Below are 14800 nucleotides of genomic sequence, written 5' to 3'. Positions count from 1 at the left end.
AGTCCACAGCCAGTGCTTCTGCATGCCGGGGTTACACAAAACCGAGGCTGCCTGGTCTAGAATCGACCTCAGGCCTCTTTCTTCCACCACCCTACACTGCTGTCTCTTTCTTTTATGATCACCAAGGCTGCTTAGTCTTGATGTGATCTTAGGACCCTTTCTTCCTCCACCCTACACTTCCTGGGCCTTAATTTCACAAATTCCAAGGCTCCCTAGCCTTGATTCCACGGCATACTTCTTTCTTCCATCCTCTACATTTCCTGTCTCTTTACCTCATGTACATCAAGGCTGCCTAGTCTTTAGGCCATCTGATGCCTCCATTTAACCTCACCCAACATTTCTTGTGTCTTCGTCTCATGAATATCAAGTCTGCCTAGTATTGACTCCGCCCCATTCTTTTTCCTTCCACCGCCGTGGCATAGAGAGGCATAGAGCGCCATTGTGGGTTTGACAGTGGAATGTCGTAGAGTGGTGTGATATACAGTGTTGCGGAGTGTCATAGAGTGGAGTGTCATAGAGTAGCTTTTCATAGAGTGGAAACCAGTGTTGCAGAGTGGAGGGCTGTAGAGTGGAGTGGGATGGCGTAAAGTGGAGTACAGTGGAGTACAGTGGCCTAGAGTGAAATGATGTGAAGCGTTGTAGCGTGGCGTGTCATAGAGTGGAGTAGAGTGGAATGGAGTAGGGTGTCATAGAGTGAAGTATAGTGGAATAGAGTGGCGCAGAGTAGAGTGGCGTAGAGTGGAGTAGAGAGCCTAGAATGAAGTGGCATAGAGTGTCATGAAGTGGAGTAGAGTGTCTTGGAGATTCATAGAGGAGGGTCGTAGAGTGGAGGGTCGAAGAGTGTCGTGGAGTAGAGTGGCATAGAGTGGATTGGCAAAGAGTGGAGTAGAGTGCCATGGAGTAGAATGTTGTAGAGTGGGGTGGTGTAGAGGGAGGCAGAGTGGCATAGAGCGGAGTGTCGTGTCTCAGATTGCAGAGGCATAGACTGGCGTAGAGTAGAGTGGCGTAGAGTAGAGTGGAGTATCGTGCCATGCGGTGTCGTAATGTGAAGGGACATAAAGTGGAGTGGCATACAGTGGACTGTGTAAAGTGGACTGTTGTAGAGTGTTATAGAGTGTCATAGAGTGTCATAGAGTGGAGTGACGTAGAATGGAGTGATGTGGAGTGGAGGAATGTACAGTGGTGTAGCATTGAGTGGAGTAGAGTGGATTGCCATAGACTGGAGTGGAGTACCGTAGAGCAGAGCAAAGTGGAGTAGGATAACCTAGAGTTGAGTAAAGTGGCCTAGAGTGAAGTGTCCTAAACTGACACAGAGTGGCAGTGTCATAGAGTGGAGTGCCCTAGAGTAGACTGTCATAGAGTAGAGTAAAGTGGTGTGTTATAGAGTGGAGGATCATAGAGTGGAGTGCCGTATAGTGGAGTATAGTGGCCTAGAGTGAAGTGGTGTAAAGTAGAGTGGTGTATGGGTGAAGAGAAGTGTTGTAGAGGTGAGTGGAGTGTTGTAGTGGGTGGAGGGTGCAAAGAGGAGGGGCGTAAAAGTGGAGCAGAGTGGAGTGTCACAGAGTGCCATAGAGTGGAGTGGTGTAGAGTAGAGTGCTGCAGAGTGTCGTAGAGTGGAATAGTGTAAAGTGGAGTAGAGTGTCATAGTGTGGGGTGACATAGAGTGGATTGGCGTAGAGTGGTGTAGCATAGATTGGGGTGAAGTGTTACACAGTGGAGTACCGTAGAGTGAAGTGAAGTGGCGTAGAATAAAGTAGAGTAGAAAAGCGTAAAGTAGAGTAAAGTGTTGTGGAAGGGCGTAGCATAGAGTGTCATAGAGTGAAGTGTCGTAGAGTGTCATAGAATGTCAGAGAGTGTTAAAGTGGAGTATTGTGGAGTGGGGTGACATAGAGTGGAGTGTCGTGGAGTAGAGTAAAGTGGCCCAGAGGGAAGTGGCATAAAATGGCATACAGAGTCATAGAGTGGTGTAAAGTGGAGTGGATTAGAGTATTGTAGAGTGGAGTTTCGTTGAGTGGAGTGGCATAGAGTGGAGTGGAGTAGAGTATTGTAGAGAGGAGTTTCGTTGAGTGGAGTGGCATAGAGTGGAGTGGCATAAAGTGCACTAGAGTGGTGTAGCGTGTCGTAGAGTTGAGTAGAATGGAGTGGCAGAGAGTAGAGATCCGTAGAGCTGAGAAGAGTGTCATAGTTGTCGTGGTGCAGAGTGTTGTAGAGTGGAATAAAGTGACGTAGAGTGGGGCTGCGTAGAGTGGAGTATGCTTGGTTTAGTATCGCACTGCCATTACAGACAATATATTTTCAATTTGAAACTACCTTTTTACATTTTGCGCAGACATAGGGTTTTACTGATAAAAATATACAGGGCACAAACAATAATATGTGGAAATGGTATCACCAAGTGTATTGATTTGCTTAAATCATAGAAAAATATTTGTTTCAATCACACTTCCAAATTACCAAAAATGTGCTTTATTTGTGATTTCCTAATTTTTATATATTCAGAAATATTTGCAAAGTTAATTTACAGACAATTAAATATTGTTGTGTGCTAGAAACAAATAAGATCCTAACGCTGTGTCTCTCACATGGGTACCTAGTAGGATTGTCACATAAGTACACTTACTTTAAATCCAGAGACAGAAAAGTAAACATTAAGCTCCCTGGAAGACAGAGCCTGACATTTGACCTCTGTCTTTCAAAGCACAGCAAATGTGAAAAGATAAAAACAAAATGTAAAGGCCTGTTTACAAATAGTGAGGCACTCATGGAAGAATACAAGGAGTGATGGTGAACAGGCAGAGGAGGGACGGGAGGGACAAACACATACTGGACAACCTAAAACAAATAAAGCCAACCAATAGAAAGCAAGCAAATGTGAGTTACAAAGCCAATGATAACCAATGGGCGAAATGCATTCCCAGGGAAGCTTCAGAAGTGTCCCCAAGATGTTGTTAGCAAACCAGACAGCTGCGCTGTCTAGCAGGCTTCGACCTAAAAAGTAGGAAGCATTCAGCAGTACAGGAAACAAAAATTCCACAAATTTTTACCCAATATGGCCCCCCCCCCCCCCCATGAAGAGGTATACACCAGAATCCTACAGGCAGGTGTACTCGTGAGACAAACAACATTGCTTCAGAGGCTGTACAAGGGATGGTAGACAACAGTACAGGTAACTAAGGTGACCCAATATATAAGTACAGGACCCTGCCTTCTCCTCATGTTGTCATGGTCTAGTTGAAACTGCTACTCAGCTTTCCCTATTTAGTAAGACACTTGTGAGAGTCAGAACTGTATTTAGTACATGTTTACTTATATTATTCTGGGACTCGCTGTTACCAGTTGCAGTCACCCTTGGGATGGGGCAGCATACAGAGCTTACAGAGACAGGATTGTGGTAGGAAGGCAGACCTGCACCATCTCCAGAAGGGAAGCCATGCATGGGCGTCCGCAGGGGAGGGCAAGGGGGTGCGCTTGCCCCCCCTGGATCGCCGGTCCTATTCCTTTTATCCTTAATGTTCATGATTACAGCAGCCTGTTCCCCTGCGAGAAGCCCCAGGAGTTTAAATGTTCTCTCACTTAGGGCCTCTCGCACTTCCCTGTTGAGCTCCAGAGGCTGCAGCAGCCCCTCCCCGACCTCGAGCAGACTGTGGACAGGCCCATTGTCATTCTGTCTGCTGCTGATCACCACATAAAGAATGACAATGGGCCGTCTGCCTTTAACTTGCCTTGAAGGCGAGTGATGAAGTAACAATTTTGCCCCTCCCTGGAAGGCGAGTGACGAAGTTAGAATGTTGCCCCCCCCCTGGAAAAATTTCTGCGGACGCCCATGAAGCCATGAGTTCTCTGCCGTAGTCTCCCCATTATCCTTAGAAGGATCCTGTATGCTGTATATTTTCTGCTCTCCGTGGGAGTGTGTTTTCTTGTGCTCTTCCCTGTGTGCTGCTCCCCTCTAACATTCACACAGCCCTCTTCAAGCTCGTCCATTTTTCCTTCACCCCTCTTGGTTTTCATTTATTTTGTTTATGATCTTTACTGAACAATATTGCTCCTCAGTTTGCCTCTTGCTACCCACCACTCTTTCACAGATTGCCGATATTTGCATCCCACCGCCTGTTCTTCCATTACTTCTTCGCCTCTACCCATCTTGTCCACTTTTTAGGTCTTGCCTAGCGATGCAGCGCGTGTGCTTCTCACCTTGGTGAGTTCTATTGTCGTCGCTTTTTGAGCGGAAGGGAGACAGGAGATGTGCATGTACGGCCAGACAGGTGATGTGCAAGTGTACGGCTCCCGTCATTTCATCATAACGCGTGCATGGCGCACTTTCAGTTTCCTAGTGCACACGCCGGACAGGCCATGTGCACTTGTACGGTCCCGTCGTTTTAGCATAACAGGAAATGTGTATGCGTGCGGCTGTCTGCTTTAGCACAGCTCTTGCTTGCTCGCTCCCTCTCTCCCTGTCTCCATCAGGCCCCTTTTGCGCTTTGTAGCACAGGCACGGTGCGCCCCCTTGCCCAACAGGGTTGCGGGGGGGCAGGCCCATCACAACTCCGGGACCACAGCACACTCTAGCATCGGCTCACCATAGCGGTCATGAGTCTGGCCGCACACGCACTCCAGATCTGGGTCCCTGGAGCACCGTTTATCCACAGTCCACTGCAGCCCCAGGAATCTCAAAACGCAGCCCAGGGTACGCGGTGATCAGGACACGCTGTGTAACATGCGCACCACAGTGTCTCCGAGGAAGCTGAATTGCCGTAAGAAGCCATCCGTTCCCCTTGCACGGTAGAATAACTGCTTTCTTTTGCACAATTTTTAATTGTTTAATTAAATGTCCTGTTACGCTACGCTCGGTGCACGCGCAGCTAATCTTACTCTGCAATCGTAACTTCGGCTTCCTCCCGTTCGTTTTCATTGCGCTGTGTGTGACATGCTACAAAGTGTAGCCATAAGACTTCCTGTATGTCATCAGTGGCTGGATAAACTTTCCCACACCGCAGAAACATGGCCAAATGAAGTTTAGGGTCTCCTGTGATACACACCAACCGGGAAGCAGAGATCAGGCAAACAAAAGAGGGGTGCGAGGCATGCAAAAAAAATAAATTTCTCACCTGTCTTCCTGTAAGGGACTGAGACAAGTGAATTTGTTTGCCTGTACAGGGCACACATTCCAGTATGGTGTGCGGTACCTGGTAAGGTGTCGTGCCAGCGAGTCACACAGCACATATTAAGCAGAGGCTTTGTAAATTGCATGTGTTTTTTGCTAAAACATATTCAAGTAGGTACTTGAGTGGCACGGTTCACCCCCCATTGGAATATTTCCCCACCGGGGTCTACTGGCACAGCTTGCACTGTGCTGCTTTTTTTTTTATTGCTTTGCCTGTTGAAAACTGCCTGCATGTTTGTACTTGCAATAGTGTCACCTGACGTCAACTGACCCGGCTATACAAGGGGACACGGAAGAACACTGCTAGGCCCGAGAGAGGCAGAAAGAATCTACGGGCATCGTGCACTCTCTGGTTGGGGACTAAGTGGAGTGGAGAGGGGGGAGGGAGAGGGGCTGTTGCCTAAGCAGAGCTACTCTCCCTCACACTCGCTGGGCTCAGAATCCATATGAAGGCAGGGCTTAGGTATTTATAGACCGTGAAGAAGAAGACCCGCAATTCCTCACACAGCTACACTATAGCACAAGCATTTACAATGCTATAGGTCTTGCAATTGCAAGTTTTTTAACCTCTGGCATTGTAAACAAGCATTTGCAATGGAATAGGTCTCGCATATGCGAGATTTTGAGCTATTAGCATTGCAAATAACAATGACTTTTATTTGTTTTACAAACCAAAACATAAATAAAAGACATTGTCATTTACAACGCCAAAACCTCAAACTCACCTAAATGCGAGACCTATTGCATTGCAAATGCCAGTTAAAAATGTAGTTATTTATTTATTTATTTATTTTGGAGGGCCCTGCAACTGGAACTTGCTGCAAATTTGATTCCCTTTTTTGAAAATTAACGGATCCAAGATGGGCATCCTCTATCCTTGAATGGTACATTTAAAGAAAGAAAATGGTGGTTGTATCATGAAAAATGCACACAAACATATCAAGCTTGCGTACCGCATCACGAGGCATGCATCCTTACACCTCATGATGGCACACGTCACAAGGCGTGTCCATGCGTCATTACACATGGTAGCCATGTTGGAATGGGTTTTCTTTATTAAAAAAGCCTTTCCATGATTGTCGGACACGTGTGTGCACGTGCTTTGTCACGTGCGTTAACATAGGCGTATAAGGTAAACCCAATAGATTCGCCATTTAAAGCCGACTTTACCAATGCTTGTTTTTGCATGTAGTCCAAGTGCGGTGGTTTATGTTGTCGCCGTTTGTATAACCAATTATACACTGTTTTTGTGACCTCTCCAAAGCTTGTTCTTCCCACTTGTTTGTCGGATCTGCCCCCGCTGTGCTCAGACTTGCTTGACACACACCTTCCTCCTTGTTACCAAATATATACACAACGTGGAAAAATTACATTTCACCATTTACACTCTCTGGAAAACTCCTACATAATACACAGACGCAAGGTACGAATCTTGCAATACTGCAACGTAAATGTCTGAATGGCTGCAGGAAACGTGTAGTACCGTTTACTTTTTGGCTGAGTACAGGCACATGTTTGTAAAAGATTAAACCAATGGCTTTCTTCGAGTAACAAGGGTTCAGCAGCCAGCTGAGCCCGGCTTTAGCCAACCAGAGGTGCAGCTCTTATAGTGATATACAATATAACAGGTGCAGGAGCATCTCCCCACAGACACATGTTCCTTGCAGTGTTCATTCAGTGCAGACACAGCTGGAGGCCTTCAGATTCTGTTAAAACTTCTTACAGCTGTGTGGTGTTATTTCTAGAAAGCGCATCAAACAACTGTTACATTCATAAATCCGGTTTGGAATGTATATATACTTTTCATGGAAAAAGGTCTTGAAAGAGTGCGATGGCTGGCTTTTTGCTGACTCTCGAGATGTATGGCAGCAGTGCCCCCGCATGGTACATGGGTATGCTCCCCTGAGTGCAGGACTGCATTTATATCTGTGTCCTGCCTTTTGTTTTGGCCCTGGCCCTGGCGTCACACTAATCTAGGTTTGTCCGCAGAGACCTAGGCCTGTCCCCCAAGGGCCTGGACCTCCTTTGTGACCTGGTGGATGTCGCCAGCTCAGACAGAGCCACCTTGCACCTATTCTTGAGAGCTGCCACAGACGGGCGCCCCGGCATGGACTCATATTGGACAGAAGATAGGTGCCCTTGTGCCTGGTATGACACTTAAACAGGGGGCACAGCATATGGTGCCTTTAGGATTAATAGAGCCATCACATCTTTTTGTCTATCGCTAAGAGTGTAGCTTACAGCCCCCTTTGCATTTAACTCCTCATGCTACATGTATGACCCCAACCTTGAGCGGGCATCCTGCGTGTAAGCAGAGTTTGTGAGTGTGTGGCACATGTGCAGTAGTAGAGCTCTGTGTGTGCCTGGATCTGAGCACTGAAGCAGGCGGGGTCCATTTTGGAAGCCCCTGTTTACCCTGGCACAGGATGGGGATAAGGACAGTTTCCTCAGACAGTGGAAGTGCATTGCCTGCTGGCCTGTGGGGGGAGGGGAATGGGGGTAGATCCAGACACTGAAGAGGTTGGAGACAGGGAAAGTCATTGAGGACACTGTTAGCAAGGGGCTGTTGGTCACTACTTTCTGAGCACTGCCATTTGGTGGATGACAGGGGTGAGGGATGCACCACAGTTTCTGTGCTGCTAGCTGTGGAGGTTTCTAGGTCTTGCCTACCCTTTTGTCTGTCCCTGATTGCTGCTTCGGAGAGGCTGAAGACAGCCAGCTGCAGGAGCCCCAGACCTCATGTTGCCTGTGGTCTGGTTTGAAGGCAGAGTTAGTGCTGAAGCTGTGAGAAGCATCACTCTATGGAAAGGGTGTGTGTGGAGAGCAGCCTGAGAAGAATATATGAAAAGAGAACCAACCCAAACCGGGTCTGAAGTTTGAGACAGCGGACCCACAACCCTTGCCAAGAAAATAAAGGTAAAAGAAGGTCGTAAACCTCCACACTTTGTTCTAGTTCGTGTACTTCATGACCAAGGAAAGGAGAGTTCTACAAAGGTCTGCTGTGTGGCCGAGGTTGTGGTCTGTCTGACGGTTGATCTCCCAGAGGTGAGGTCACATCACCTGAATTCTGCACTTACTCCTGGAAGCACTGAGGATCTCAGTAAGTGCCTCGAAGCCTGCCCACCTGCCTGCCTGCTGAGAGAGGGAAACATGTGCCTTGGCCTGCAGGAGAGACCTACAGGAGGAGAAACCAGCATGTTCCAGGGGCTGAAGGACATCCTGAGAGAGCTGCCATTGAGTAGCACCAGCCATTGATACACCCCTCCCAGGGGCACAGGTGTTAGAAACCTTGATAGCCTAGAATGTGGGTAACGTGTAAGAATTCAGCGAAAACGAGCTCGCTGTCGGCAGCTATATGGAAGCATGGAATGACAACTTGTTTCTGTGCTATCTTTATTTTAGAGCTGGGAGGAAATGAGGTGGATAATATGGTGTGATTGTGCAACCTCACAGTATAATACACTTACCAACCACTTTAGGTCCAGTAGGTTTCATCTCTAAAACCCTCAGCTCATCCCTGGGTAGCTCTGAGAAGATGCCCCTGGAAATGGGAAAAAAATGGAGCGGTTGGAACTCATATAGGGGCCTGATATGGAGAGACTTGGAGCTAGCCGATGGGAGTGCGACAGGTCGTCAGAGGATGGCCAGGTCACACCAAGAAAAGGGGAGGCAGAAGGTTTGGTAAGGGGCGGTAACAGACAATTCCTGATTTATCCTGAGATGTAAGACAGTGTTATTGCTAACTGATGTTAATGTTCTTATAAAACTTTCAATAAAAAGATCTTAAAAAGAACCCCTGGGTAGCTATGGCACTGAGCAGCAAGGCTAACACAGAGGAGCAAGTGTTGAGCATTTAAACAGCACTAAAAAAATTAAAGAAGTAATCGACACAACACTCAAAAAATCCAACACCAATTTATAAAAATAGACTCGATTTCTATAAGAATTTAGACACTAGAAGGGTCTGAAGATATCGATTTTACAAGCCATAATAAATCAAAGCAATATCACTCAACCGCGAACAAGCCATGTCAAAGTCAACAAATTGAGAAAACGTAGGTATGTGTCTATGCGGCCGGTTGCAAGGGTGACCAACTCCAAATGGACCATAGTCAGAGAGACCAGCAGGGTCCTCAAGAACAGTTACCTTCACAGAAGAAGCGGTCCTCGGCAGTTCCAGGCACTTTATCTGTGTTGAAAGGGTTTCCTATGGAGTGGTCCTGGTGCAAGGGATGAAGGACGCTGAAGATACTCTAAGGATGCTGTGGATGTGATGAGGTTGACGGGAGTCTTCCTGCCAGGATTCCTTAGCCCACAAAGATGGCAAGGGGGTCCTGGTTGTATGGTCGACCTCCCACTAAGTCCTCTCCAATCTGGCAGAAGTCCAGTCGCCACTGGACTACCAGCCGATTGTTGTTGCGGTTACAGGCTAATCCTTCCTGGGTCAATAACTCACCTTTTGAGGGTCACAGCAGCTGTCTGACAGCATTCCTGGGATCAGCGAACTCGGATACAACTCTGTGCATCGGGTCTTGTTCTTCGGTCCTGCATGGCTGCGGTGGTAGTGGCTTTAAGACTTTAGGCTACTGTCATGTCGTCCCGCCTGACCCTGTTACAGGACAGGACAGGCGGACAGGAAACAGGAATAGGAAGTGACGTCCAGAAGGAAGTATTGTCTGTAAGCCAGTGCGAAGCTGGCAGGGAATAAAGAAGCACGTAACAAGCTTACCTCTGTCTCGGTGTGTCTTACTGCAAAGAGCGTTGCGACAATGGCGACGAGGGTGGGATCTCCATAAAACCCACATGCAGCACTATTGCTCAGCCAACCAGTGTGGCCGACCACCGAACCCTGCAGCACCAATCCCGACTACGCGGAAAGAGCGCGAAAGTCACAGTACCTCCAGCCGTCTGCCAGAAACCCAGAGCGCGTGTGCCAGAGTGCCGCCCTGTGTTTGTTCAGACGCCGCCTGCCAAGAGACACGCTGCCTGCTGCGAGACGAGCGCGTGTGCCAGAGCGCTGCCACCACGTTTCCCCAGACGTGAGCAATCGGCTCCACGCAGCGCTGTGGCGCTGAAGAGCAGCGCCCGCCGCAGGCACCAACAGAGAGGCGAAGGGGCCGAACACAAGGACGAAGCGAAGAGCGAGGGCGAGTCCAAACCCTGCAGCCTTCCCTGCGCGCCCAAAATATATAATCAGCAACAAGCACGAGAGAAGTCGAGAGACATGATGTCCCGCGCGGCGGCCATTTTGGGGTCAGGCGCCAGCGTTTAAAGTCAATCCACACACCCTTGATGGCGGCCATTTTAGGGTCAGGCGCCATTCAAAATCAAGGACTTTGTTGAGAAAAAAAGGCGGGCGATACGCGCTCAGGGGAAAGAAGGACCCCGGAACAAAGAAAACCTCACAACATAAAGAAAGCAGCAATACAGAAAAAAAAACCTGGACAATTTCCAATCCAGCTACACAGAGCCAGTCAGCTGCAGATGTCCGATACGAACCCTGACAGCTCATCAGGAGGGAACGACGTAGCAGGACAGCAAGCACAGGAGGTCCAGTTCCTCCGGTTAACACGCCCACAATGGCCACCAACCCCATTGGAGCATCGTTCATGCGTCAACCACAACCATTGCCACTGACGCCAGGAAATATCATGGGTCCAACGTGGAAAACGTGGTGTGAAGACTTTGAAGACTACATGGTAGGATCCCTGGTGCAAGACCCCAAGCAAAAACTAGTGGCCCTGAGAAATTTGATAGGCCCGGAGATTGCGCAAATCATCAAAGAACTACCTAACGCAGCAACTGCTACCTATGAAGAGGTAAAAGTTGCCCTTGATAGACGTTTTCTTCACAAACGTAACATAGATTACGAACGCCACACGTTCAACTTAGCGACGCAAGAAAAAGACGAATGCATGAGCGATTTCATCACACGCATTAAAAGATTAGCGCGATACTGCGATTTTGACAATTTTAAAACAGAAGACGCTCTGAGACTCCGCATCATTGATGGATGCCAATCTGAAACTCTCCGTAGGAGACTCCTAAAAAAGCCATATACACTAGAAGAAATTGAAGAACTAACAAGAATCAATGATCAAGCGGAGGACTATGCCAAACGGATGGGAACACAAAAATCATCAGATCGAAAGGACCAGGCTCTGCGAGTTCTGGCGCACAGATCCTCCTAGACGACCAAGCACACGTCTAAATCCCACAAGTCTCACACCACCCGAAAGACATCGTCCAAACAGAGCTCGCGACACACGAAGTCCGCAAAGTCTGCACCCACCTGCTACAGATGTGGACAAGACTACCCACATTCAGGACAATGTCCAGCGATCGGTCAGCGATGTCACCGCTGTGGGAGAGACAATCACTTTGAGATTGCATGTCAAGCCAAGCAGTCAGCTCACAGGTCGTCAGCCAAAAGACATGACACGCGACATCACGTACGAGCAATAAAAGAGAGAGGAGGACGCTCATCCAGCTCGTCAAACTCCAGCGTCCAGTCAGCATACTCCTATCAATCAAGAGGTCGCTCCGGAAGTGGTCACCGCACCAGGTGCCAAACGACAGAATCCTACCGGTCACGTAGAGACACCTCCAGCGAATCATCATCACACACTCCAACATCACAAGACAGTGATGAGTACATCTGCATGGTATCAGACCCGGACCGATTGAAGCGATATCCAAAGCTTGACATCCTGATAGGTGACCACCCAGCCAAATTTGTCCTAGACTCCGGAGCCTCCTTAAACTATATCTGCGCCCTAGAATATCACAACATGAAGCAAAAACCCAAATAAGAACCCGTAGCTGTCCGCATATTCACATGGATGTCACGCAAACCACTACCATGCCTGGGTCGGTTTCACACCACTCTCACGTTCAAGGACCGCAAAATTGATGCCTTCATCCACGTAGTAGAAGGACCAGACGTGGCGGACTGTCTGCTTAGCTTACCCACAGCAGAAAGACTCAAGCTTGTAGAACTCCTCTACATGACTGAAGATGCTCCTGACATCGTAGCAAAGTTCCCAAACCTGTTCAAAGGCCTCGGGAAGTTAAATCATTTCAAGGTAAAGCTCCACATCAACGAAAACGTGACACCTATCGCTCAACACCATAGGAAGGTGCTGTTTCACCTACAACAAGCCGTCGACGACGAGCTCCAAGACCTACTTCAAATGGACATCATAGAAGGCACGACAGGACCCACCCCATGGGTATCGGCAGTGGTGGTGGTTCCCAAAAAGGGGCAGGACAACAAGGTCAGACTGTGTGTCGACATGCGCGCACCCAACACCGCCATTGAGCGGGAACGCCATCCTGGGCCGCATATCAGCGACATGATCACAAAACTCAATGGCGCCACAGTATTCTCCAAACTCGACCTAAACAAAGGTTACCACCAGTTGGAGCTACATGACAAATCAAGATACATCACGACTTTCACTACCCGTCAGGGCCTGTTCCATTACAAACGCCTGCACTTTGGCATTTCCTCGGCCGCCGAGATCTTCCAGGAAGCCATCAGACGGGTCATACAAGGCATTCCAAACGCCTTTAACTACAGTGATGACTTACTTGTATTCGGAAAGGACCAAACAGAGCATGACACAGCTTTGGATAGAGTCTGCCACGCATTATTGACTGCAAACCTAACACTCAATGCCAGCAAATGCGAGTTCCACAGAGACACTCTAAAATTCTATGGACACATATTTTCCAAAGAAGGAATGAGACCGGACCCTGAAAAAGTAGCGGCTCTTGCTGACACTCCAAAGCCCAGAGACGTGAGTGACCTTCGCTCCTTCCTTGGAATGGCAAGCTATTGCGCGCGCTACATTCGAGATTACGCCACAATCAGCTACCCACTACGAGAGCTCACTCGTCAAGGTCAGCCATTTGAATGGACTGAAGCATGCCACCAAGCATTCACTGAAATCAAACAAGCTGTCGGGTCCGCCATTAACCTAGCATACTTCGATACAAAGAAGAAAACAGAAATCACAGTAGGCGCCAGCCCGGTGGGCCTGGGTGCCATTTTAGCTCAGTACCGCGAAGATTCTGATCAGCGACACATCATCGCGTACGCAAGCCGCAGCCTCACGGACACTGAAAAGGCGTACTCCCAACCGGAGAAAGAAAGCCTAGCTGTTGTATGGGCGTGCGAACATTTCCATCTTTTCGTCTATGGCAAGCATTTTCCGATCATCACAGACCACCAGGCACTCATCACGATTTTCGGAAACCCCAATGCGAAAATGCCACCACGCATCGAGCGGTGGGGTCTCCGCTTGCAAGACTACATCTTCACTATTGTCCACAAACCAGGGAAAGCTGAAAATCCAGCTGATTTCATGTCACGTCACCCACTACCTGGTATGCGAGCTGCACTTTCTGTGGCTGATGAATATCTTCACTTCGTCGTTGACACAGCATGTCCTCCCACAGTTCCAGTTGAAGCCATACAAGAGGCATCTGCGCTCGACCCCCTTGTGCAGGCCATAATGACTCGAATTCGCACAAACTCGTGGAGGGATGTGAAGCAGTCACCTCAAGACTCTGCTCAACTTCGTCAAGATCTAGCCGCATTTCAACGCGTACGTGATGAACTTTCCATTAGCGACAATGGTCTTCTCTTGAGAGGGGGGAGGATTGTGATTCCACACAAACTACGTCAGGGAGTCATCAATTTGTCACACGAAGGCCACAGAGGCATCAACGCAACCAAGAAATCCCTGAGAGAACGCGTCTGGTTCCCCACTCTTGATAACATGGTAGAGACAACCCTGAAAGACTGCATGACGTGTCAAGTAGTCAGCCGGGAAGAACCACCGGCACCGCTGCAAATGTCGGAACTACCGGAAGGAGTATGGCAACAAGTTGCAGTCGACTTTTTCGGACCACTACAATCAGGGCAGTACATCATCGTAGCCATGGATAAATACTCTCGAATCCCATTTGCACACCTAATATCATCTACCCGAGCAACCACAGTGATCCCCGTGCTCGATGAGATATTCGCAGCCTGGGGCATCCCACTGCGAGTAAAGACAGACAATGGGCCTCCTTTTAACGGTCATGAATTCACAAACTTCGCAACCCATCTCAATTTCAAACACCAAAAGATCACTCCATTATGGCCGCAGGCGAATGGCATGGTGGAGCGATTCATGGGAACACTCAAAAAGGCGATTCAGCAGGCTGAATTAACCCACCGGGACATTCAACAGACACTAAATGAGGTACTAAGGGCATATCGAAACACGCCACACACCACTACTAATCAGTGCCCAGCGACTGTGATACTAGGAAGGACGCCTCGAACCAGACAACCCATGCTAAACGCGGCCCCTCAACAACGACATGTCACTGTCGATCACAATACTCTAGTTGAAATAGATCATGAAAATAAGCACACGATGAAGACATACGCTGAACGGCGTAGACATGCCAGAGACTCCAACATCCAAGAAGGAGACTGGGTAATAGTGCGGGGTGATCGACGAGCCAAGGCAGACAGTCGATATCTCGACACTCCCCTACAGGTCATCCAGAGAAAAGGAACCATGATCACAGCCAAAGCGAACCACAAGCAGATAACGAAAAATATATCGCACTTCAAAA

The sequence above is a fragment of the Lissotriton vulgaris genome, chromosome 6, assembly GCF_964263255.1.
Source record: "Lissotriton vulgaris chromosome 6, aLisVul1.2, whole genome shotgun sequence".
NCBI lineage: Eukaryota > Metazoa > Chordata > Amphibia > Caudata > Salamandridae > Lissotriton > Lissotriton vulgaris.
This window is presented reverse-complemented; position numbering follows the sequence as displayed.